At 36.9% G+C, this 26,373-nt stretch overlaps 1 protein-coding gene across 3 annotated transcripts in view; it reads left to right on the top strand.

Moving 5' to 3' along the window:
• The window catches only part of lpp (LIM domain containing preferred translocation partner in lipoma), a 200,350-nt gene that overhangs the window by 24,004 nt on the left and 149,973 nt on the right, over positions 1 to 26,373 (top strand). For 2 of the 3 annotated variants that reach the window (XM_081380119.1, XM_081380120.1), the window contains exon 2: positions 15,443 to 15,489. The exons of the other annotated variant lie outside the window; for it this stretch is intronic. The gene's annotated coding sequence lies outside the window, so the exon portion shown is untranslated. The remainder of the gene's footprint in view (positions 1 to 15,442; positions 15,490 to 26,373) is intronic. 3 annotated transcript variants of the gene reach the window in all.

Raw genomic sequence — 26,373 nt, 5'->3', positions numbered from 1 at the left:
TTCCCTCTGATCACCAAAGCAGCATATTATAATTATTTCTGAAGGATCACGTGACACTGAAGACTGGAGTAATGATGCTGAAAATTTAGCTTTGCCATCACAGGAGGAATTAATTACATTTTAAAAGATATTCAAATAAAAAACAGTTCTTTTAAATAGTTGTAATATTTCACAATATTGCTGATTTTAGGGTATTTTTTTCAGCCAGGGTGAGCATAAAAGACTTCTTTCAAAAACATTATAAAATCTTACAGACCCCAAACTTTTGAACATAAGTGTGTGTATCATAATATAGTTGGGTTAATGACATGGTGCATTCATTTGTTCAAAAATACATTAAATATGCCATTCTTACACTAGCATTTAAAAAAAAAAATCTTTTTTATCGCGGACACGCTTATTTGTAATTAGCCCAGTTATTTTTGCTGTAATTTTCAATGAGAAATGGTTATTAAATAAGCACTTCATCTCATTTGATTTGATTTGTTTTCTCTGGACCTGGGTGGATACAAACCAATCGTTTGTCCTGCTGCATGATATTTGTCAGAAAGTTTTATTGCCGAGAGGGACACACACCTGCTGTGCTCTCTTACCACAAGAGGATGCAAAGAATATAGTTTGTGTTTGGCACTGTCTCTTCTGGGGACAAGAATGTCGGCTTCCTGGGTGGAGCAGACAGGCCCTCTCTCTGACCACAGTTGCCTCTGTACAGTGAACGTGTTCCCCAGCTCACGTGGCTCACAGTCGGGATTAATTGCCACCGAGCCCTCTGTGATCCAGGAATGCAATTACCTACTGACCCAAATCATCTACTTGGCAGGAAGTCTTTATCCCTCACACCGTGCTGCCAACACCTGCCAGTAGACGCTTCTCTTTCCCCTCTCTCTTTTTATTTTTTTTCTCTCTCCCTCTCCCTGTGTCATCCAGCTGATGTCTGGCAAAGGACGCTCTCGTCAAAAGCAGCTGTTATTTTCAAAGCAACATCAGTGTTCTTGGAATATGTGAATGTCACGGAGTCGTACTAAAGCAGTAAGCTATTAGACTCCATGTTTTACAGTGATCTTACCACATGATTTTTTGTTCACATTTGATACAACACGCTAGTGTTAAAAAACTTATACGTTTAAAAAATACATTTATAATTAATCATTTTAAGAATATTCTTGCACATGTACTCACCAGCCACTTTAGTAGCTACACCTTGCTAGTAACGTGTTGAACCTCCTTTTGCCTTCATAACTGCCTTATTTCTTTGTGGCATAGATTCAACAAGGTGCTGTAAACATTCCTCGGAGATTTTGGTCCATATTGACATGATGGCATTAGGCAGTTGCTGCAGATTTGTTGGCTGTGACTCTCCCGTTCCACCACATCCCAAAGGTGCTCTATTGGATTGAGATCTGGTGACTGTGGAAGCCATTTGAGTAAAGTGACCTTATTGTCATGTTTAAGAAACCAGTTTGAGATGAGGGTCGGTAAAGTCTGGCTTTTAGGTTGGATTGTTTATCTGTTTTTGGCTGCATTGACCTAAGCAAGGTTTACCATATGATTCTGGGCTTCTTTTGAATAGTCCCTGTGGAAAGTGATTCACAAGTGTGAGGTTTGTTCTCTGAGCTTAATGATCTGATTTGTTCGGTCTCATAGCTTCTGCTCCTCGGTTACACTCATCAGAACATTTTGTCTCTAAACTATTTGGATCATTTGGAGTCAAATGCAAGCGCCGGCTCTGAGTTAGTGAGAATTGGCAGTCTCTATTATTTTGTTTTACTTTCCTGGACCTTTCTTTGACTGCGTCAGCGGTCCTCATCTATAACCTCTGTAATGATTTCATATGGGAGAGTGAGAGTGGGAGTGGGAGTTTTCATTCAATAGATGTTCTCAAGCCGTTCCTTTTGTGCCGTTGTGAAACGGAATAAAAGAGTTTGGCTAGAATCCTAGTTGTATCATCAGCGATAGCAAACAACAGTCCTTTAGTTCATTTAATGTTAATGAATGAACTAAAGTAATAAATGTCTACTTTATGTGCCCCACTCTCATCTTATAGAGATCAAAGGCTAGAAAATTACCAAAAAAGCCATTCACTCGTGTTCAGTCACTGTTGCTATTTTCAAATCATTATATTGCATTTAGATCCGTATGGCGAGTTAGAGCTCATTTAGTCTACTGGAGATTTATTTAGCTGAACCATAAACACTAATTTGTTTTTTACTGATTTGTTTACTGTTGTGTCTCTATTCCTTATTAATAAATAAAATAAATATTCAAGTTTATTTATTTATTAATTAGAACATAGAAAAATAATGAATACATTACAGTATGACAATTATAGTACAAATACCACATTGTTATACTATAATTGTACTTGTACTTATGTTATACTAATCTGTCAAAACTTAAAAAGCACACTGGAAGGTATTTGTTATATTCCAAACCCTCTAAAGCCATACAATAACTGTGTAAAATTGAAGTGAAATTTAAGAAATATAAATTTAAGTGTGACACATTTCCATGCACCAATATGTGCAAGTGCAAATGAGAGGTACAGCAGAGGGGGAGATTATCAGCGAATAACAGCTTACATTTTTTGATCTATTCGTCATCCAATGCGTTCAATAACTTCAGAAGATTTTGAAAAAAAAAATGCATGAGTTGTATGGACCCTTTTTATATGTGGGCAGACCCTGGTCACCATTCCTTGTCATTGTATGTGTTAATTTTAGGGTGAACTGTCCCTTTAATGTATTATGTTGAAATTTCATCATCTGTATTCAAAAACTTGACTCTTAGCTTTGTTTGCATGTTTACGTAATCTGTTTCTAATTTCTGAGCTTGGTCGAAATGAGTCAGAGGTGCGGCACCCCAGAGAAGTGTGGAAAAAGTAAGTCAAAGATTTCTAGTGTAGCCCCCCTCACCAAACATTGGCAGAAGACTTCACGAAATAGAAGACTGTATTACCGGCTATATTAGGGGCCTTGGTTGTTTTGTGCCATTATAAGCTTAAACCCTGACAAACAGGATTAAGCACACCAAAAATACAAATTCATATTTTCAAAGAACTCCTAACTGACGCATTATTGGATAGATTGGGATGATCCGAGGTATTCCAGCGAGAGCTAAGAAGGATCATGCTGAATCCAAAGAGCTCAGCAGTAAAAGCCTTTTTTCCTAGGGTGCTTGCCTGCTCTGTTCCAAATTTTTGGCTAGAAAGAGATGGGAGAGCGTGAGATTACAGCTGTCCTGCAGCTCTGCATGGATGCTGTTTGGGGCCAGGGCTTCCTAGATCACTGCCCTTGACACTACAGAGAAATATCCAGCCAAGGCCTCAATGCTGGTCAATTGCTCATTATGGTTTGAGTTATATCATCGTCCTATTTAGGATAATGGAAAAAAGAGAGGGAATGAAAACAAACTACAAAAGGTCAAACAAAGGGTTTAAGGCATTGTCCTGCAGCATTAGGGCTTAAAAAAGGGCTGAAAGCGCAGACATGCCATTAAACGGAGAATTGTGTTGGATGGGTTTGAGTGAAATTTATTTGTTGAGTATAGCAGCTAAAAGGATAAAAGTCTGGTTTATACTCCACACATGTGCAATTGTTTTGCTTGTTGCAAAAACATAGATGACTCATGATGGCTTTGGGTCATGTTTTACTCAGTCATTCTCTTTAAGAGTCTGACCTGTGGGAAACAGTCACATGTCCCATGTTCCAAAACAGTGGCAGCCCTCACTCACAGCTGTGCGGATCTGGGTCTTTTTGGGCTACTGGGCAAGCTGGAATGTTAAGGTCAAAAGATGTTAACATAATCAGCTTTAAATAATACCATCTTTACACTTCAATGGTACCACAGAAGCTACTTCTGAACGAAAAAGTGAATTATGGACAGCTTAATGTTGCACAGAGGCACTGTATTTTATGAAAAATAAAATAAAAAATCTACATCTTGTCCACTGTCTGTCAAACAATGTGTAAACAGCTATGAAAACAAATATAGTAGGCCTAATTGGTTCTGTGTAGTCTATGCTATGCGTTATGTGCAAAAATGGTTTAAAATATAAACACCATAAAACATCTGCTGCTTGTCCAGTTTTAATGCACAAAAATGTTACATTTAAATCTACCCCAACAACTTTTTTTTGTTCAAATTATATTGCTACCTTTACTTTGACGCGCAATCGCGAGCTGGTGCTCGTTTAGTGAATACTGAAAAGTTTAACGCAGGTACGCGTCATGAGCAGGCAAAATGGAAACACTCTTCTCAATTTACAGACTAGGATATGGGGGTCAAATGTAAGTTATGCTCTGGAGATAAAATGTTTCCATTGTATTGTAAACAGCATACAGTTTGTCAAACCACCTAAAACCATGCTTATGAGTTTGTGTAAAGCACGCATAAAGCATTCAAATGTTTTGGACAAATGCACCTTCCTTGCTGCAGCTAGTCTGACCTCTCTCAGCTATCTTTCAAATGCGTTTTGTCAATAAAAATGTTGTCAAGTTAAAGGGATGGTTCGGAGTAAAATCAACCTGATTTAAAATCAACGGAGTAAAATCAACAACTCCTGATGTACTTACAAACTTTCCAATGCCTTGTTTTATGAGTACAGAACCTATTTGTACTACTGTATATGTTTGGTACCATTCTGGGCATTATTATTGGGGTAATTTACGAGATACATCATAGGATCCATTAGCGCCTGCACTAAGACATCCGGCTGATATTGCAAAATAAGCTCTAACTTTAGTAATGTTCAACCAAGGGAAAAAAGGCTTCTGGGGGGATGTTTGGCTCGAGGTCATGGTGCAAAGGACCCTAGGTTGATTTTACTCCGAACCATCCCTTTAAGTCGTGGTTTTCCGATGACAGTGCACAGACCCGATTAGCCGATATTGAAATTCATTGTCGATTTTTTTCATTATCGATTGCATCATTAAGTTGTACGCAAAGTTTATTATATTTATGTGTGTATAATAAATGAGAAAAATCTAAAACTAGACTAAATGACTCAGTTGTAGTATTACTAGCTGATAGTGACATCTAAAATACCATGACAAGTCATGAAACTAGCTACATTATTATATAGCCTAATTATAATAACTATTCTGTTTTAATATATTTTAAAATGTAATTTATTTCTGTGATGACAAAATTTTCAGCAGCCATTACTCCAGTCGACTGTCATATTATATTTCAATAACTATTTTAATATGCTGATTTGGTGCCCACATTTCCTCTTATTATCACAAGTGAAAACAGTTGTGCTGTTTAATGTTTTGTGGAAATGTGAGAGATTTTATTCAGGATTCTATGAATATATAGTATAAAAGAATATTTGTTTGAAATATAAATATATTGTAACATTGTAAATGTCACTTGTTTTGATCAATATAGTGCATTTTTGCTGAATAAAAGTATTTACTAATTTAATATTAATAAAGAAAATCGTACTCACCCTAAACTTTTGAACTGTACAGCAATATAAACATCAATCTGTTTTTTAATGAATGAAAATAAAATTTCATCATGCAAATATAGATGATAAACTATTTACAATTAGATGTACCAGTAACGTGCAGTCTGTTTGAGTTTCACATTTTTTAATCTCATATTTTAATTCAGCAGTTTTTGTTATTCTTTATTATTTTTCAGCATCTTATATGGCCATTTGGTACTCTTTTGTTCAATACTGAGTTGAAATGGAAGGCGGAGAGACAGGGGAAGAGGGCTGGATTTTCAAATCCCTGCACTGTCCAAATATGGAAGGAAAGTTTCTGGTAGCTGAACAGTTTAACTAATATTCCTTGCATTGTGGACATTCCTGCATGCTCTTATGGACGGTTGGGCGGGGAGAGGGTGAGCTTACTGAACATCCTGAACATGCAAGCCAAAAGAATAACCTCAAAAATGAGAGTTATTAGTTTGTCCAGCTGTTTTAGTGTTTTATAAAAGTCCTTGTTGTGATCCACAATCCTACTTACTGGAGGGCAGTCCATCATGTTAATGGCTGAGGCTGATAGGATGTTTTATTGGATGGTGTGATGTGAATTTGCATCGTGTCAGAGTGTCCCATGAGGATGACAGATGCTGATTTGATAAATTGCATTATACACACCAGTCGCTTTCTGAGATCAATGGCGGACTGCATAGAATGTCCTGCCTCATGGTATAGTGCTGTGGGGTATGGTTAGTCCCCAATCTCTGCAAAACACAACACAACACAACACACTCACACCCACCTACCAGAACAGACTCTGGAATAGATCTCAGCCAAGCTATTCCTTAGGGTATTCACATCTGTGTGGTTATTGTTAAGGCAGAGCTAAAGCAGCCTGCTTTGGAGAATATAATACAAAACAACTGTAACTCCCTGTAGGCTGTAAGCTTGTACTTCTGACAGAGAGTAAATCAGGACTTCTTCGTGTTGCACTTCTAATAAGCGAATTTTAATGATTTAGACACATTAAGTGCATCAACACTAAACCAATAGTCTAAATAAAAGCATGTGTCTCCTGAAGCCCTTTGACTTCAAAAGAAACATCTTAAAATGTTCGTATGAATGATTTAAGCCTATGGCAAGACGAGAGACCGGCAGAGTCAATGGCACATCAATCTTTCACAACTTAACATACGCCTGTCTAACTGAGTTTGGCAATGCAGAATATTCCCTGGAAACAATGGAATGGCCGGAAAGAATGTAGGCAAAATTATGGGGAATACGACCGAGAATTACAGAGGACATAATGATAGAAGAAACACATAAAATTTTGGAGGAAGCAAAGTGCAAGAAGAATTTAGGGCTCGGATGAAATGCAAGTCGGTTTTTAGGATAGTCTAGCGCCTCACTTTATAACAAATTTGGCTGATTGCTTTCCATGTGCTTTGGATTCAGAATCATGGGCCTGCTTCTCATAGTCATCTTTTTACTAAACAGCATAAAGCCAGCGTTCGATTGCGTTAATGACAAATAAGAATTTCCATGATAAAGTGCGAAAAAAATAATTTAAAATCTAAAAATACAACATATTTTTCTTACACCTTATAAGAGTGTACACAACCTAATAATTATTTTCAAAATTATTTTACCGACTGGGTCAATTCGACCCCAGCAATTTAAACCCCCAGAATATGATTTTTTTTTTTAACAAAGGTTTAAGTCAAGTACTTTGTTTCTATGTTGACTTCTTAATAGCCCTTTAAATAAAACACCCACCTACATCCCCACCCCGCCCCTTATACATCTAGAATACCTATTGCACGACTATGGACAAATTAGCAAATCACCATAACATCTCAATGATTGACATACAATTAAATTAGTGAAAAAGAAATATAATTTTTTTGGTGTTTTAATGGCTTTATATTATTATATTATACAATTTTTGTTATCAAGGATATGTTTGGGGTCAATTAGACACTCCCATGGATGATCTCAGGATGCCTCACTGTTTGCACAACGCAGGATTCATGGTAGCGTTCACCTCTTTTTCTCTGGGCAGTCGGTTCTCCAGATGCCCCAAACAGTCGGAAGAGGGCTTTATCAGAGAAAATAACATTGCACCAGTCGTCTGCTGTTCAATCCCTGTACTTCCTGCAGAATTTTAGTCCGTCTTTGATGTTTTCTTGGAGAGAAGTGGCGTATTTGCTGTTCTTCTTAACATCAGGTTGTTGTCCAAAAGTCTTGGCCTGGCTGTGTGTGCAGATGCACTCGAAACCACCTGCTGACATTATTGAGCAGTTCTGCACTGGTGCTGACACGATTCTATAGCTGATTCCTCAGGAAGAGACAGTCCTGGTGCTTGCTGGACTCTCTGTGACGTCCTAAAGCCTTCTTTACTGAAGCTGAATCTCTCTCCTGATCCGGTAAATGGTTCTTTTAGGTGCAGTATTCTTTGCTGCTATTTCCTTACATGTGAGGCCATTTTGATGCAAAGTGACCATGGCTGCACATCTTGCTTTGGGGGTAACCATTGCTAACACAAGAACACAATGATTGGAAGCACTTCTTCCCTCCTTTTATAGCAATCATGTGCTGATGATATATTATTAGATTGCCACGGCCAAAAACAGTGAAATTTGAGGTTTTGTGATCAAGTTTATTGGCCAATAAAGCTTTTTGAAAATATGTCAAACGCATCTGATAACTCTGCTCAATAACATAGACAAATGTGAATCAGCATCACAACTACTGAAGCAGAAAACTTTGCAAAACTCAGAATTTATGTCACTGCCAAAAACTTGTGGCCACGGCAATACCTTGTCGTAGGAAGCGGGACCCTAATAACGTTCCATTTTTGGAAGGTAATGTCTGTTTGTGGTTGAGAGATAACGGGAGGGTCAACACTTGGAGTCTCATATACCTTATAATCAGGGTTAGGGTTGGGCCGATAGACGATGCCATCGTCCATCGTGATGGCTGACAGATTGTTTCCATGGTGATGTGTCATACTTGGCACGTGATTCACCACAGCCAAAATAGCGCTGTATGACAGATGTAGCGCTTTTATTTCTTAATATTGACAAACTTGCTTACCATGTCATCAACTATCTTCTATTTTGATTTTCACATACGTGTATGTGAGTTTGTTTTGTTGTTTAAAAACCTTTATAAATGATCTTGATCTGTAATGGGAGATGGGCGCCGCCATGTTTGTTTGGGCCGCAGTTCAGAGATTCCTGTCTGTTGGATTTATTAAAGTACGTGAATTCATCAGTTTCTCCCAAAATACGTGATATTAAGTGGTTGGTGAACTGGGAGAAGAATAGAGTAAACTTTGTTTATTACACTGTATATTACACTGTGTATCTGATATGAATAAAACATGTCGGCAAATATATTTGAATGGATTGTTATTGCTGCTTCCATAGACACAATGACCATTGTGTATTTTACAAACTATAAATGTATTGTTTTGCTATAAACTATATGTATTTAAATGTCTGAAACCTAAAATAAACATTATGTTGCTAAAAACACTGAATAGTTGTGATATATGACAAGTGCTAAGTGCATCCGTCTTTGACTCAGCGCCAGCCATAGTGCAAAAGCACAGTTTGAATCTGGCAGTCACGTCACTGTACATTCGCTCCTTAGTGGTCAACTGCTGCAGAGCGTGCCAAAATCGAAATTGCTGATGAGATGTAGAGGAAAATATCTAGTGGAAAATGAGAATGTTGTTAACGTCCATCGCGATGTTTCACTGTAGACATCGTCTAATGACAAATTGGTAGACATCGCCCAACCCTAATCAGGGTCCTCCTCAACATTATCCTCTGTACTTTCACTGTCAAAGAATTAAAAACAAAGAAAAAATGTTTAGAAGGCTTATGTGGAAGCTTTCATATGTTTTCTCTTCCCCCTATGTTTGGTGAACTATCAGTGTTCTCGCAAAAATGTTTTGCCCTCCCCCACGGCACAAAATATCAAAGTTCTTTGGAAGAACTGTGTTTTCCCTTCCCTGGAAATATCTAATCTAAGTTCTTGTGAGAATTATGATTCCCTCCTCCACCATGTCGTGTGAACAGTGGTTCCCGCAATACAGTGTTAATTTCGTTAACGAAAACTATGACGAAAAATGTTCGTTGACGACCTTTTTTCCCCTGACTAAGACAAGACGATAAGAGACGACACCCACGTCATTAAACGATAACTGTGACTAGCATATCAACACATGCAATGTCGTTGACGAAAAAAGACGAGACTGAAATGTGTTTAATTTTTTTTAAAACTTAACCAAAACCACTTGTTTGTGTCAAATAAAGGAGACGACAACACATTGACTGTTTTTTACGAGCGTTCATGCTTACGGTTGCCAGATTTGAATAATTAAACCCCCAGTCAGAGCTTTTCTGTTAAAAGAACACGTTTTCTACCCGGTCTTTTCAATAGTATCCATGCGCGCGCGCTCTCTACACTGCTGAAGAAGCGCGGATGATCTGAAAACACAGTAGGCCTAAGCTGGAGTTTAGCGATCTTCATTTGAGATTTTCTACTTAAATTAAAGTGTTGTTCAGCCGGTCTGTGTTCTGCCACGAGCCGTTTGTGCTATCTCTGCTACTAAATCTGCGATCAAAATATAGGCTGATACAGGGCCGTGCACAGACATTTTAAGGGGCAGTGGCCTAAACCAAAAAAGGGGCACTATTTTTGGGGGGGTTGGCACACTACAAAGTGTAAAAAAAAAATCGGCCCTGGCATTTTGTTCCAGACTAGCCCACTATATGATCATAAACTCCAATTCCTTAAAACTACTAGTGCCATGTTATGAGTCAGTATAGGAACGAGTGAGTTAACAGATGAAATAAGTAAAAATTTGACATTTATTAATACAGCGATGAATCCTAAAACAAGCAATAAGCTGCACTGGCATATAAATACCATTGTTTCTTACAGGATTTTTGGTAAAACTGCGGTGGGTGGACCTCGGGTCCTCTAGGGGGGTTGGGGGGCATGCCCCCCCGTAAGAAAATTTTGTGCATTTTCATGTTAAATTCATCAATCTGGTGCACTTTGAGAGTTCAAAATTAAAAGCTCAAACCCATATTCAATGTGCAATTTAAACGAAAATTTCAAAACTCTTTTAGTTACAGTGTCTATTTACGTTACACCTATAGACCTTATGTAGCTCCGCCCCTTTTCAGCGCTGCGCTCATTGTCTTTTGACTTCCGGTCTGTATTTTCACAGCGTTTTGCGTGTTTATTAATGAACGGCTCGTTTTAAAATCTTCCCGGTCGATTTACATTTGTTAAGTCATCTGCTTTAAACATTACAGTCCTCATGATAACTTTCGTTAACTTTACATTAAGTAAATCCACTTAAAAAGCTAATTACTCCTGGACAGAAATGCCATATAAATATACAGAGCGACCGCAAAACGGAAGTTAAAAGACAATTTTCCAAAGATGGCGGCGCCCTTGTTTCTCTGGTGCATAAGGTCTATAATAGTTATAATATTAATCACATGACAGTAATAGCCATATTTTGTAAAACAATAAAGGAAACTTTCATAATTAGTTTTGTACCAATTTCTATACTTGGGCCTTTGATCTACGTGTTTCATGGACTGGTCTGTCAGAAGAAAAAAAAAACCTAACGCTGACTTTTTCTGATGCATACACTGGCACAAACCCAGCACCGCCAATTAAGCAAAACAAAACGAATGGGCCGCCGATGTACAAATTTTATGGGCCGTGAAAAAGAAAAATAATGTATGAGTATGAGATGTATCGGCCCAAAAAGCACGTCGGCCCACCTGGAAAGTGTGCGGTATGTCCGATGGCCAGTCCAGCCCTGGTTGTACAAGTTGTTAGCACTCGTGAACTGTCGTATACTGTGAGTGATGCTGCGGAGCGAGCGGGAAAACCTGGAGCGGATTAGCGGAATCAGCGAAATGCTTTGAGCGGAGCGGTGGGGGGTGGGGAAGAGGGGCACCTCAGTCGATGAGGGCAGAGGGGCAGTGGCTCTAGCCACCGGGCCACCCCCCTGTGCACGGCCCTGGGCTGATATCCTGCAGTGTTTTTAATGTTGATCATATTATACGAGCAAGAATGCAGTGTTTCCTGAATATCCACACGATTTTAAATGTGACATTGATTTTATACAACAGTTTAACAAACAGAAGGGTAACATTATGCACTACATTTAAAACAGTATTGTCATAGGCTTATTGCTCCATTTTGCAACGAAAGCCACAGCAGAACTGCAGCACACAGCGGTGATTCGTGAACGAATCTGTGGCTTTGGACGAATCGTGAGATTCAATGACCCGTTCATAAAAATAGCAGCTTGCTTTCTTACTGAATTAATGTATGAATGACTCCATGACTCACTCATAAAGACAGTGACTTACTACTGGCTTTAATTTAATATTTTAAAACCACCATTGCATATTTATTAAACATTGTTTAATTAAAAAAAAAATATGTAAAAAAATATTGTCCCTTAATGGAAAAAGTGTGACTGCAGTCTAAGTGGAAGAGAGGGGGTACCAGCGGGTAGGGCACTCTAAAAACCACTGAACTAAGGAAAAGAGCCACAATACAGCCTGTTACCTTAATTTACATTTCTCATAAGCTTAACTGAATTGGCCTAGAGATAAAAAATGTAGGACACTTTTTGTCTAAAGACTACATATAAATAGCTACCAAAATTAATGTCGGTAAGTGCAGTTTGACTAAAAGTTGACCAAAAATGCAATGACTTTTCGTCAACTAAAACTAGACTAAAACTATGAAAGAAAAAATGACTAAAATGTGACTAAGACCAATAAGTATTTTCGTCTCAAGATGAAAACTAAGACTAAATCAAAAATGGCTGCCAAAATTAACACTGCCGCAATACTACCAGTATGTTAGGTTAGGGCCCTAAAGCAGAAGAAAGGTTTTTGAAGATATCTTACATACATACCTCAATATCATACAAAAGAATCAAAACAAATGAGTGTAGCATTTTGATATTTGTACTTTTCCTTTAGTGTGTAATACAGCTGTTTGTGCATTTGAATCCCACAAAAGAGACCCACTGAACCACTCGAGGCTAATGGGAAATAATATGAAGTTAGGGTAGGGAATGACTTTTTCAAAATAATACAGTTAACAACAAGTTGAGTCGTTGAGTTCACTCGGATCAGTTCTGAAAAGATTTAGTTTACAAGTAGGATTTTATGAGAAATTTTGTTTCCATTCGTTAAGCATTTTTGTCTTTTTGTACCCATACAGTTCCAGTTTCCATTTACTTTCATTATTAAAAAGAAAAGACTGTCCAGGATATTCTTCAAACATTCTCCTTTTGTGTTCCATAGGAAATAAAAGAAAGTCGTATAGGTTTGGAAAGACATGAGGCTGAGTAAATAATGATTGTTTTTCCTCAATACAATGAGTTACATATTTTGCAAAGACAGGCTTTCATAATGTTCTTTGAAGAAGAATTATTTGACCAATTACATAAGAGAGGATCGTCACACAGAGGTGAATGCAACAGATTTTTCCTCAGTTATGGATTCACTTATGGCCACTGGCCATGAAGAATTTATGAGTCTATTTCATTTATTAGTGTTGTCATTCCAACGGCACAGAAACTTTGCCAGCTTTCAGCTAGATTTCTTTGAGTCGTATTTCACTGCTTGTTGGCTGGAGATTCTGAAAATCACATGATGCTTTTCTCCTGCGCTGCTTGAAAAATTGGGTTTAGAGGCAAAAATGTCATGGACTGATTTAGTTTTCTTCAGTTTAATTGCAAAATGTCATAGGAGCCAAAAAAACAACAACTTTTTTTTTAATGAGGCATTGAAATAATCAGAGTGGTTAAAACAAAAACCGTAAAACACAAAACATTTTCATTACTTGAAATAAAATAAACTTTAACTGAAAAAATATCAAATATAAAAAGTATTAAACTAATTTTATTTCAGCTAGTTGCCAAGGAAGGAAACATTTCTCATTTTCGTTTAGGTTGAGGTACTAAATTAACTAAAACTAAAACTAAAAAAACAAAAACAAAACAAAAAAAAAAAAAAAAAAAAAAAAAAAAAAAAATATATATATATATATATATATATATATATATATATATATATATATATATATATATATATATATATATATATATATATATAAACATCTAATTCAAAATATTAACAGTATAGTATATAGATGATACTAAAATAATAGTCTTCAGGATACACTGATATTTTGAGAAATAATTTTCAAAGATTTAGGACTGGTTTCACAGACAGGGCTTAGAAGCCAGGATTAGGCCTTAGTTCAATTAGAACATTTAAGTAGCTTTTATAAGTGTGCCACAAAAAAAAAAAAACCTTCCTGGTGTGAATCTTGAGACAAAACAATGACAGTGACATATTTTAAGATATCTCAGTGCAAGATGCTTTCAGTTAAAACATGCATTTTAAGGCTTAAGCCTTGTCTGTGAAACCTGGGTCTAGAGTAAAATGCTTTATTTTAAAAGGAAAAGATACGAGTATGTCACTGTTTGTGTAATAGATTTATCTATGGTGCATTGCACTGTCAGGTCCTGGATGGCCTTGAAATGGGCCTTTTGTTGTAACCTTATATGTAATTAATAAAATTTAGGAATTGGTATGGCTGATGAGTTTTTAGACTGTTGGCTTATCTGGCAGGAAACAACTTATTCAATGATATGGATGGCTGGGTGAACATATGTGTGTGTATATATGTATATCATTGTGTTCACCCAGCCATCCATATCATTGAATAAGTTGTTTATATATGTTTTTTTTTTTTTTTTTTGTCTTAGAACCCTCAATCAGAGCTTTGAAATTAATGCCTGTGGAGACAGTGCAGATAAAAACATGAAGAGAGTCAGTCAGAAGTGATACCAATCACATGTAGCGCCGCTGCTCCTACTTCTTTTTCCCGGCGGTCTTCCTCATGTCTTGGCAACGTGGGGAACTGGCAGTGTCAATTTATCAGAGAACAAAAGAGACACTATGTGGGTAGGGAGTGCGTCTGTAGGCCCTTGGAGAGGAAACAGACCCCCTACCTCCTACCTGCGCATTCAAACAGGATGTTCCTCAAACAGACAAGTGGAACCTCATAATTAGCATTTTGGAACTTTTTCTTTTGTTTGTCTTTCCTAGTCTTCTTTTTAAGTTTTCTGTTTATGTTGTTTATATGAATTCGCTGTTATTCCAGAGCTCATTGTCCTAGAAAGTTTAGAGTACAGTTATTATGGCAATACATTATATGTACGGAAGATTTAAAGTGTCTATCGATAGAGATTTTGCTGTTTTGTGTATCACAGTGTGTAAATATAGCGCAGGGCGCAGGACTGATAAAAGTTTTTGACACGTTAGAAAGAAATATGCATGAATTTGAAAATGAAGCGTGGCGCATGCTTGATGTTAAAAAAGTTTAGCTCAGTTAAGTTAAGCACTACAAATACACACTGATGGTAAAATACACTCAAAATTATGCCAAAATGCCTGTCTTGGTGAGATAAAATAAAGATAAAATAAAATAAAAATAACAAAACAACTTTATTGTGATGGATATTGTTATCGTGAAATAAGATTCTGGTCATATTGTCCATCCACTCCTAAGTACAAGTGAGGAATAATAACATTTTTATGAATTTATGAAATTGTATATTTCAGGCGCTATGGTTGAATTCCTTTTTTGATTTATTTAAAAGTACAGTGGATGTGACAAATAAAAAATTAATTAATGAATTTTTTTAACAAGTACAAATAATCATTGTGGAATAATATGAGGTTCATAGTACAACATTCATATATATATATATATATATATATATATATATATATATATATATATATATATATATATATATATATAACTGCAGGGAAATACGTGATTTCAAAAAAATTTGTTTAATATGAACAATATTAACATCTATTATTTTCCTTTTGTCACCAAGTCCTCATTCATCTTTCTGTCTTTCACGTTTAGGCCTGTGATCATCTGGTGATTCATTTTTGCTCCTGAAAAAGAATCAGGTAAATTCAAACACTTTATTTTTTTGCTTTTTTCTATCTTTCCTAATTTTTCTAAATAAATCTCTTACTTCATGAAATCTAACACAAATGATATTTCCCAGTGGGTGGGCCTGACAATTATTATGACGTAGAATAGAAGCCAAGTGGAAGAGTAAGTATTCTTAGACCGTAGGTTTCATATTGTTTTGACTTCATCCATGTGTTTTTTTTTTTCTGTGTTTTTTTCTCTCAGAAGCTTAAAAGTTGGATGAGCTGGGCCCACCAATTCATTTTATTCTTTTACGTAACTTTTGGCTGCTTTACATTCTGTACACTAAAAGAGCTGCCTCCGTGCACTCCTGATGTAAAGAGAGGGAAGGAGAGAGGGTTGCTTATATAATCTGACCTGAGTGTCAGAGAGGCCAGGGGCAGGACACAATGTCATCTCTGTGATGTAAGCCCTGGTTCCCATCTCACATGATGCGTTCTGTTACGTAACAATCATGTACTTGCAGATGGCCACCTGACTGCCCCTTCCACTTCATTCGAAGGAAGCAGTGTGCCATTGGTTTCCAGGGCAGACTTCATCTGACACCCTGTGCAGCCTCCTTCAGATCTTGAGAGACTGACATGCATGAAATTTACCGGATGCAGTATAGCATCAAAATTGACTATTTACTTTCTTAATGCTCATTCTTTGTGTTATTGAATGATCCGTGTGCATTATTCAAACCTGGTCAGAGACTTCTGTGAATATTTATTTTATACGTACTGTAGTTTTTTTTTTTTTTTTTTTATTGTGAACTGACGCAACTCACAAGTATTTCAGCCCGTTCTCATCCTAGGGCGTCATATATTGACGCTCTTGACATTTCGTCTACATCGAACGCACATGGCACCCTTTAGCGTCAATATGAGACGCAGATAGAAATGGGCCAGAAGGCGCCTCCTAGCGGTCTAACCCTAACCCTACACTAGACCTAAACCTACCCATAACCGAACAAAGCTCTGTGCGTCTCATATTGACGCTAAAGGGTGCCATGTGCGTTCGATGTAGACGAAATGTCAAAAGCGTCAGTATTATGACGCCCAAGGATGAGAATGCGTTGAGTATTTATAGTGCATAAGTTGTGTAACTTAGTGCCCCTTGACAACACAAATTGGCTGAAAAATTCTGGATGTTTTGGGGGGTAAAATGGTTACTGCATTTATAATACAAAAGAATATGGGTAGTTTTGGAGGATTTCAAAGTAGAAATGTGAAGATTATAATTTTATAACTTACTATACATCCTTCTGTTAAAACGTGTGTATTACAGTTTAAATAATTTGATAGTTATTTTAGGTGCTATTTAGTCATCGATGTAATTACACAGAAAATATATTTTTTTTTAACAGTCTTTTGGCTATTTAAGCAGTGAGTATTTTAACGCTTGTTTTAAAGAAAAGGGGGGACAGTTGCAAATATTTTTTTGTGGTAATAAACTTTATGCCACAAATTCTGACGATTCAGTTTAACTTGTACTGAACCCAGAATATCCCTACAAGTTTTTGCATCGGGAAAGCGCATACTTAGCAGCGCACTAGGTTTTGAAACTAGGTTTAATTTTAGATTTGCATGAAGACTCATGTCAAATGTCTGTTGTGATTTTGTCATTGCATGATAGATGTGTTTTCATCTTTATGTTATGATGTTATGAAACAAATGCCAGTTATTTCAGAGTCGCAGTGAGATCTCTGATGGCAGGCGCCTCCATTACACTAAATGAATTTGTTTTTGCATGTACTGATAGCACTAAACGCTTCTCACCTCCTAATTGATTTTATCATTCATCTCCGGGGAATGTTGTTCACAGTCATGGATGCTTCTGAAGGAGCCACGTTTCAAGCAAGCAGCACAGTGTGGACAATCCACCCCCTCTCCACCCGGAACTAAGATGTTGCCCTTAGAACTAATAATGGGCTTTAGCGCATGCTTCTCCGATTGATCTGCTAAAACTATAAGTGCAAGCAGAACAAATCCCTGTAATAATTGCCTCAGGACGGGAGCCAGTGCCGCGCTAAGAGTGTGTGTGTTTGTGTGTGTGTCGGCTCATAGCGCCACTCACACACATTATCTCTCCACTGTACATCTCCTCACAAACCTATTCTCTGAATCATTCAATCGAACTACGCTCTCCACTTTTGTGTCCTGTGTAGTTGGAAGTCTGATATTCTTGAAAACAGGTTAGCTGTGTCTTTTTTCAGAAACATTTTGTTATACACGCTCACTCACATATAGATATAGAAACACATATAGAAAACTACATAAACTCACAGAAGAGACAGAGAGAGAGATGGATTAAAAACCTATACGAGACTGTGACTTGAAGACACTTTAATGTCTTTATTTGTTTACATTTTATTTTTAACCCTCGTGGTCTGTATGACTTTTAACCTTACAGATTCTTTCAAAATTTTGCTCTGACCTTACTGAAGTCAGCATGAAATTAAATTTCACCTTACCTATTTTTCTAAATGCACGATAACTCTTTCCCCGCCAGTGTTTTTTTTTAAAAAAGTTCCCATCAAGTTTAAAAACTTGAAAATTTTCACAAAATTTTCATGGCCCCCAGAATATTTTGTTGACTGAATAACTGAACATGCAATATATCAAAAGAAAGAACAGAGCCTCTGCTTCTAAACAAAACAAACAACAAAAAATGTTTTATTCTTCATGCCTTCTTTTTTATCAACACTTGAATGTGGGTAAGTTTCATAAAAAAAGCAACGTTTTGAACAAAAAGCTGAGAAAACTGTGTTTCGTTAAAAACTACAATGTGCATAAACAATGCTTTTACTGCTTGTTTCTGCTTTTTTTTTCCCTGTGCTTTGATCAGGAGATTCTGTACTCTTTCAGAAGATGCCTAATAGCGCCCCCTACCGTATGACAGTGAAAACTCAGAAAGTCGTCAATTAAAACGAATAAAAATTTACGTCAATGTCGGGGAAGCGTTGTCTCATTAATAACGGAAAATTTCATCAATGGTGGGGGGAAAGAGTTAAATGCATGTTAAAGTTTGACCCCGTAACATTTATTCGAAATGTCATAACCCGATCTTCCAGTGAAATGACTTCTCTCTCTCTTTGAGTGCAACTCCCACATCTCAACATCCAATCAACAATCGATAAATTTAACCAGTCCCTGCTCTGCATTTTTACTTTTTCCATAATCCATTACACTCGGATATACTTCACAATATGAAAGAAAAGCGTTTGTCGCTACTTTAAGCCCACTGGCAGATGTTGAAGCTTGTATCACAAAGTAGGCATAAGGTCTGTTCACATCAGCACAAATTTTAGAGACAATAATTCAGTCCGAATTCCACACAAGATTTGTATAATATACTATAAATATAATAAAAAAATCCAAAAAGATAATTGACATGAGTGAACTTTTACAGTTTGTAGAAACTTTTTCACTTTGAGACCCCAAACAGAGGTATTGTAACATTTGTCGTGGAGCACATTTGAAGAGTGTTATCAAGTTGAAATGTCGTTTATAATCAGTTTGGGTTCCTTAAGACTCCAAACAGAGTACATTTTTAGTTTTTGTCCTTTTTGCAACTCCATTGAAAGAGAAACTAGGAAACAATCGAGAGAAGAAGAAGGGGGATCAGAAAAGGGCACAAGACTGTAGAATGTGTCAGAGAGCATTCATTAACCACCAGGCCACTCTTAAGTTTTGTTTTTAAAAAGACTCGGTTTCATTTACTCCAATTTAGAAAATGTTTAAAACATTATTTCTCACTTGGATTTACATTGACTTTCCAATAAGACCCAATGTCAAGCGATATAGTAGTTGTTCTTCCCCAGCCCGCCTCGATACTGTCGAAACCATGCCCTTCTCAAACAGAACTGAGGCATCAGTTGTACATGTTCATGTGTGCGTGTGTTTGAGAGCTGACACATGCCCAGTGGTGTTTGTTTTTCAAGGCATGACTTGACCGTTGTTTGGAATTCCATTTGGCTGGCCATCTGAGAGATGAGCTTCAGGGTCCTCTGTCACGTTATGCCTGTACCACTGCTCTGAGCTCGCAGCCAGATATTTGTGTTTTTGAGTTTCTCTGGCGCTGTAGGGCTCCATGTACACAACATAGTCCAAACACTAATCATTTAAAATAGCTCAACTGTAGTCATGCTGCTTTATTGAGGAGCTTGCTAGGAAAAACTGTGGGAAAACTAAGGAAACTAGGAAAAAGTAGGAAAAGCAAAGAACACCAGCATTTAATAAACATTCTGCACATAATAGAGAACACACACAATGCTGCACAGGGCCTTTGATTTGTGAATGTTTTTTTTGTTTTTAAACATAAACCATCTGAATTAACATTCACTAGAATAAATAGGGGCTTTTCAACACTACTTTTTAGAAGAATTTTTTTTTTTGTTGTTTTTTTTAAATAGCTGAAAATTTGCCATGGTACTGAAGTGTGACGTTTATTTTAATTCCAGGTTTCCTGTGCTTACTTACGTTGCACAATTTGGCCCAAAATAACTATTGTAATTTCACTGTAAATAAAAACAAAAATTGTATTTAAGAATATAAGGATAATAAAATTTTTGCTTTGAAGTACAACTGTCTTAATTCATTTTCAAATGTTAAACCATCAAGCTTTTATTTTGGTGGAAAACAGGAAGGAGCCCTTAAGGATTCTGTTTTGTTGACAACAACATGGATTATAACCGCTTTTCATTACAAGTTTGAGAAAATGGTTGGCGCTTGTTGTCTTTCCAAATCCACTTTATAAGCGTCACAAACTCAGAGCAGAGATGAGTTCATTTGTAGCAGCATTTACTGTAAAGCGAGTCGCTCTGAGACTCTGAAACTATTGAGCTGTCATGAGTTGTTTGCATGTAAAAGAACACAGTGTCCTGTTTCACTCTGAAATATGCAGCGTATATATTTATCTAATTCAATTGCAGCCTTTGCGATTTGAAAATCGCCATATTGCAGTTCAGTTTTTATTTCGATTGTGCAACCTTATGCCGTACGATGGTGCTTTGATGGTATCAAACAATACCATATTTTTTGGTAAACCATAGGACTAAATGATTATCTGTTTATATGCTGAGGTATTACCATGGAACATTTGCATAAAACACAGTAATACCACAGTATGTCTTGTAGTATGTTTTAATTTCATAGTCAGTGCACTGACTGAATATTTGGTGTAGAAGTACTGTGAGGTGTGGACATACGTCTTTCTTGTACTCTTGCTGTTCCAGTGAAAATCTGAGTGGTCATTGCCATGGAAACCCTGGAGAACTATCAGGTACAGGCTTTGGGGTCTTTTAGTTGACGTTGAGTCATTGATGCAGAAGTGACCATAGCGGTATGAATGTGTTCTGTACTGTACTCAACAAATCTTACTTAAGTGATAGATGATCAAAATCAAATGACCTGAAACAGATTTTTTCTGTTTTTTGAGTGTTTTATTATTCATAGACTGACTCTTTCTAAACTGAGTACTGGGGACATGTTATGTGTTTAGTATTCACAATGGTTCATTTATTTGTCAATTTATTCAGTAAAACTCTTGGCTTTTAAGACCATTTCTGAGGTTAAACGAGCCATGGTGGATTAGGTACTCATGACACAACCCACCCGTTCCGAGAGATGTGAGCGGTCCCCAGACACCTATTCACTGAAGGAACTCTGACTTCACTTGAAAGCAAAGCATTCCTATTGCTCTCTTTCTGTAGCTGTCATCCATACTGTCAGAGCATGTGTTTGCATACAAAAGCGACAGTATTATGTGCACATATATATCTACAGATATTTATCTTATGTCGCTTTACTGAAATGATAATAACCTTTGAAAGTACGGCATTGTAACAGGTTATTTTCAGCACAGCTGCGGTGCAGAATGAATTGAATTTATTCTCTCAGCAAAATATTCAGTTTGTATTTATTTTTTAAATTACTGCAGAGGAATTATCAAAATAATTTTATGTGCAGTGTTAAACATTCTTTAGCTTGCAATTTTTAAAAAAAATCCAAAAGTTCGTAATTTTTTATGTTTTTGAAAGAAGTATTGTCTGGTCACCAAGGCTACATTTCTTTGATTAAAAAATACAGTTACAGCAAAAATATTTTGAAATACAAATAGTATTACAATTTAAAATAACTGTCTTATATATTTTAAGACGTAATTTATTCCTGTGTTTTCAGCAGCCATTACTACGGTCTCCGGTGTCACAGGATCCTTCAGAAATCATTCTAATATGCTGATTTGGTACATATTCTATATGCACAATGTGCTGCTTAATATTTTTATTTATTTAATACTTTTCCCAGGGTTCTTTGAGGAAAATAAAGTCCAAAGGAACAGCATTTATTTGAAATATAAATATTTTTTAACATTATAAATGTCTTATATTTCATCAGTTTGCTGAATAAAAGTATTAATTTCATTAAGAAATAGATATATTGTTTTGTAGTATAATTCTTTCAGATTGAAAATTTCAGTGTAGAGAAACTCAGTTCCATGTTCATACACCCCTCCTTGGTAATTTGCAGGCAAGTAAATATTTGTGTAAATCAGAAAAAAAAAGTCTCCAACCATTACTTGAAGCTATTTTAGATTAATGTGATGGCAGGCGAGTGAGCAGTATCAGCTGCAGAATGTGGTTGTGTGTAGTGGCAGCAGGAAGAAGGGAATTATAGCAAGTGTAAGCCTGGGGCCAGTGTGTCTGACAGGGCCTGTGCAGGGGGCTCAGTGCAGGGTTCCTTGTTTTGCTCTTAGACTGTTTGTTGCTTCTTTGGATTCCTGGCTCTAAGTTGTTGTTCTCGGGCCAAATTCTCATCGCACACACAGAGTGAGTCAAAGAATGAACACTGAGTCCTGCTGCCAGCTGACTTTGAAGAACAACCCAAGCTTTCCATGACAGCCATCGCCGTTACTGGCTCCCTGGGAGAGACGCTCTTAGGGGAAGCATTCTCCATAAAATGCTAATGTTAGATACTTCACTGAGCTGGAGATTCCCATGACATTGGTTAATCCATCACCTCCTTTCCTTCACTTTACCGAGAAGTCATTTGTCTCTTTACTCCTTTTATAAATTCTCTGTAAGCTCTTTCCCCACATCAGTTGCTGCAGTCAAGAAGAGTTGTAAGTGCACTTTTCGTTTAATTGCTAGTTCATTACAAAAATGCAGTTTAAAAAGCCTTTTTTAAATGCCAAATTCTTACTGTATTTTCTTACAGTAAATTAAATGCACAGGGTTACAAATACCCAGTAAACAAGTATACAAATGAACTTTTTCAAGCCCAATTCCAACCATTTGGGCTCGAGAGTACTTTGGAAAATTGTTGTCACTTAACACAGTCTGCTGCTGCTTCAAGAAATGCTACTTGAATCATTGTTACACAAGGAGAATGCTATACATCAATTCTATGTAGAGATGCTGCCGAGTTCTCTGGGCCCGAGCTCATCTCAGATGGTCCAAAAGACAGTGGAAATGTGTGCTGTGGTCCGATGGGTCTACGCTTCAGCTTGTTTTTGGCAAAAACAGACTTTGAGTTCTCAGGCCCAAAGACTAAAGGAACCATCCAGACTTTCATTAGCGACAGGTGCAAAAGCAAACATCTGTCATGGAATGGGGGATGCATCAGTACAAACAGCATGGGTGACTTGTATATGTGTGAAGGTACTATTGATGTGGAGGCTTATTATTGGGATTGTACAGAGACATATACTGCCATCAAGATGACATCTTTCCTGGGAAGCGAGACATCCAGGCCTCATTCTGCACGTGCTACAACAGAGTGGTTTTTAGACACTCTAGTCTACACCATAGGACCAGTCAGGGATGTGCTGGACTGGCCTGCCTGCAGTCCAGACCTGTCTCTCTTATTGAAAATGTATGGCCCATCATGAAAAGGAGAATCAGACAACGATCACCATACTTTTGAGCATTTACTTTTATATGAGGTGAGATTGGGCAAAAATTCCACTTGCAAAATTGCAACAATTAAGGTCCTTGCACACTGAAATTTTCGCACGTTAAAAAATAAATACGATCTCACGTTGTGTCAATCACGTTTACACATTTTCGATTTTCTGAGTTTTTCGCATCCGTAGCAAGCAATTTGAGAGGTGTTTTGACAATTCAGAGCCATCGAATGATGAATACGAAAAAACGCATACAAAAATTTCGGACTATATATATATATATGCACATCATATATATATATATGTTTACAATATACACTTAAGTTGGTCAGTGAAAACATTGGAAATCCATGCTTTTGACAGTAAAAGAGAATAGTTCACTGAAAGGTTCTTTGGCGAATCAAACATGGTTCTTCTATGGCATTGCTGTGAAATGCCCCTTTTGGAACCTTTATCTGTAAGAGTGTAGTGGTAGAACAACAATATACAATCAATCATTAGTAATGCTCTATTATATCTATCAGACCTGATTAGAGAAAGCTAAAGACCTTATAGAAGAAAAAAACTAGAACTGAGGAAACAAGACAGACAGACATAAATTTACTAATAAAGAGCTACTTAGTTCGATGCCATACAGTTCCTACCCTGTTTTACATGGAGAAACACGGTCCCGACAAAAGTGTTATTCTTTTGTTGTGGCATCTATTAGAGTACAAAGTGGCTGCACATCATTAACTTCAAATCTGAGTTTACTGGTGGAATGAGGCTGACGGTTCATTCTTTCTTGTGCTTTCCCTTTCACATTCGGCACCAGTGATGCGTTCTCATTGAGTCTGATTATGAAGTTTGAAAGCAAATTCACTCTTTTCTTCTTCAAACCTGCCTGCCCAGATGAAGAACTCTATTAGATGAGGGGAGATGAAACGTGGCAGTTAAGAGTCTGATATGCTCAAACGGTCCACATCCTCTCCCATTTGCCGTTTTGCATGTGATATTTATCTTGCAGATACTATTAAAATCAGATGAAGCGTTCTTTGACTGATAGACAGAGTGGCTACACGGCGTCAAAGCAGAGAGATGATTATCACAATCTGATATTGACACCTCATTACGTTCATACTCCTGAACAGAGGATGCAAAAAACTTTCTCTGTGCGTCAGAGAGTTTGCTGTGGTGTTCTTCTGTGCTTGTAACAGTTCTGCTTGAGGCGAGTGGAGTTTTCTACCTCTGTTCTGATAAAATCATTCAGAGGCAACTGTCATGTCAATGATGGTCAGTAGGGGTAATAGGGTTAACTGCTGTTTGTATTATTTTTATTATTGGACGTTTCTCAATTGTATAGATAGGGAAAGTAAGAGATGAGGCAGAATGCGATAAAGAAGAGAGATCCCCGCTAGGCCACATCTCGCACAGTTGTGTATGCTGAAATAACATTACTGACATCAAAGATGTTCTCAAGAAAATTGTCTATGAAAAATAAGTAAAAAAATTTGTTAGGCTGCATTATTTGTTGTGATATTTGTAGATTAGGATATTTTTAGAGTAGGTTTAGACAGTATGTCAGATATGCACATGATTTGGTGATTATAAAATTAAGCAGCAGTATGAATTCTGAAATAATTTGATGGGCCTTTTATGTGCCTGGTCCAAGACTAGTGATTCTCTGTAGAAATAAAATTGGCATTAGAGTTGTTCATTTCGATTAATTTCTCTAGACTCTAAACTCTAGAAACTGTCCATTTCAATAAATTGATAGAAAAAATTGATTAAAAACCTAAATCATAAATTGGTTTGCATCATCACTTAAAAATGTACTGTGGGATTGTTTATCATTTATTTATTTACTAAAAAAAGAAAGAAAATATATAGAGTATATGTAAATATTGATGTGTATGTATTGTTAGATTGGTGCATATAATTCACATTTTGCTTCTTATGTTAAACATTGAATTAACTTAGCAAAAATTGCTGTTTGGTTGAAAATATCCTCTGATTGAAAATAATCAGATGAAACGTCGTGTTTTTTTAGTTTTAATTTCTGTAGTATTTATTACTTCAATGCTACTGTCAAATAGACCTGAAAAACTTAATTTTAGTTGTATTTTTTATATTGTATTTGTCCTATTTTTTGCATCTTTGTTCTTATTTTTATAATACAGGGTGGGCCATTTATATGGATACACCGTAATAACATGGGAATGGTTGGTGATATTAAAGTCCTGTGTTTGGCACATTAGTGTATGTAAGGGGGCAAACCCATCTTGAGGAGTTTGCCCCCTCACATATACTAATGTGCCACAAACAGGACTTTAATATCACCAACCATTCCCATGTTATTACGGTTTATCCATATAAATGGCCCACCCTGTACAATAACAAAAACAACTATATTGTGATCTTGGGTTGTGGTTTAAATTTTAAAAACCAAAGCAAGATTGTTGAGAAGACTGCCTGCTCTTCTTTAATAAGAGTGATAGTTTCATCATCTAGATAATCGAATTAAGTGAATTTGACCCGACAATAGCCAGGGTAAAGGAAACCATTAAAGTTCAGCAGAAAAGTTCAGCAAAGATTTCTGAGGTAAATCCCTCCAAGCTACCACTACAGTTGGTAGCTTGTAGTACCAAGGTTTGCTCCATGGTCGCTACACAGGATATGTGTTGCTTGAGGGGTCAGATATATGTGAAAGTCTCATTACGATCAAATACGTAGCTGCTTAACTGAGCAAAATGAGTACAGACATGACCATTGCACTGAACTGAACAAGCAAACCGCAAATGTCTGCTGACAGCATGAGAAGTTTGGAATATTAGATTACTGGCACATCCCTAAGAATGTTTACAGCATGTGAGTGGAATCAGAGTAGATTTATTGCATGGATTATACATCTACGAGTGGGTCTGAGTTCGTTATAAGCCATCAGTTAAGCGCCGACAGCCATCGGTCAATTAAGAATTGCAGGCCAGACA

Source organism: Scardinius erythrophthalmus (genome assembly GCF_964197995.2).
Source record: "Scardinius erythrophthalmus genome assembly, chromosome: 12".
Taxonomy (NCBI): domain Eukaryota; kingdom Metazoa; phylum Chordata; class Actinopteri; order Cypriniformes; family Leuciscidae; genus Scardinius; species Scardinius erythrophthalmus.
This window is presented reverse-complemented; position numbering and strand designations above follow the sequence as displayed.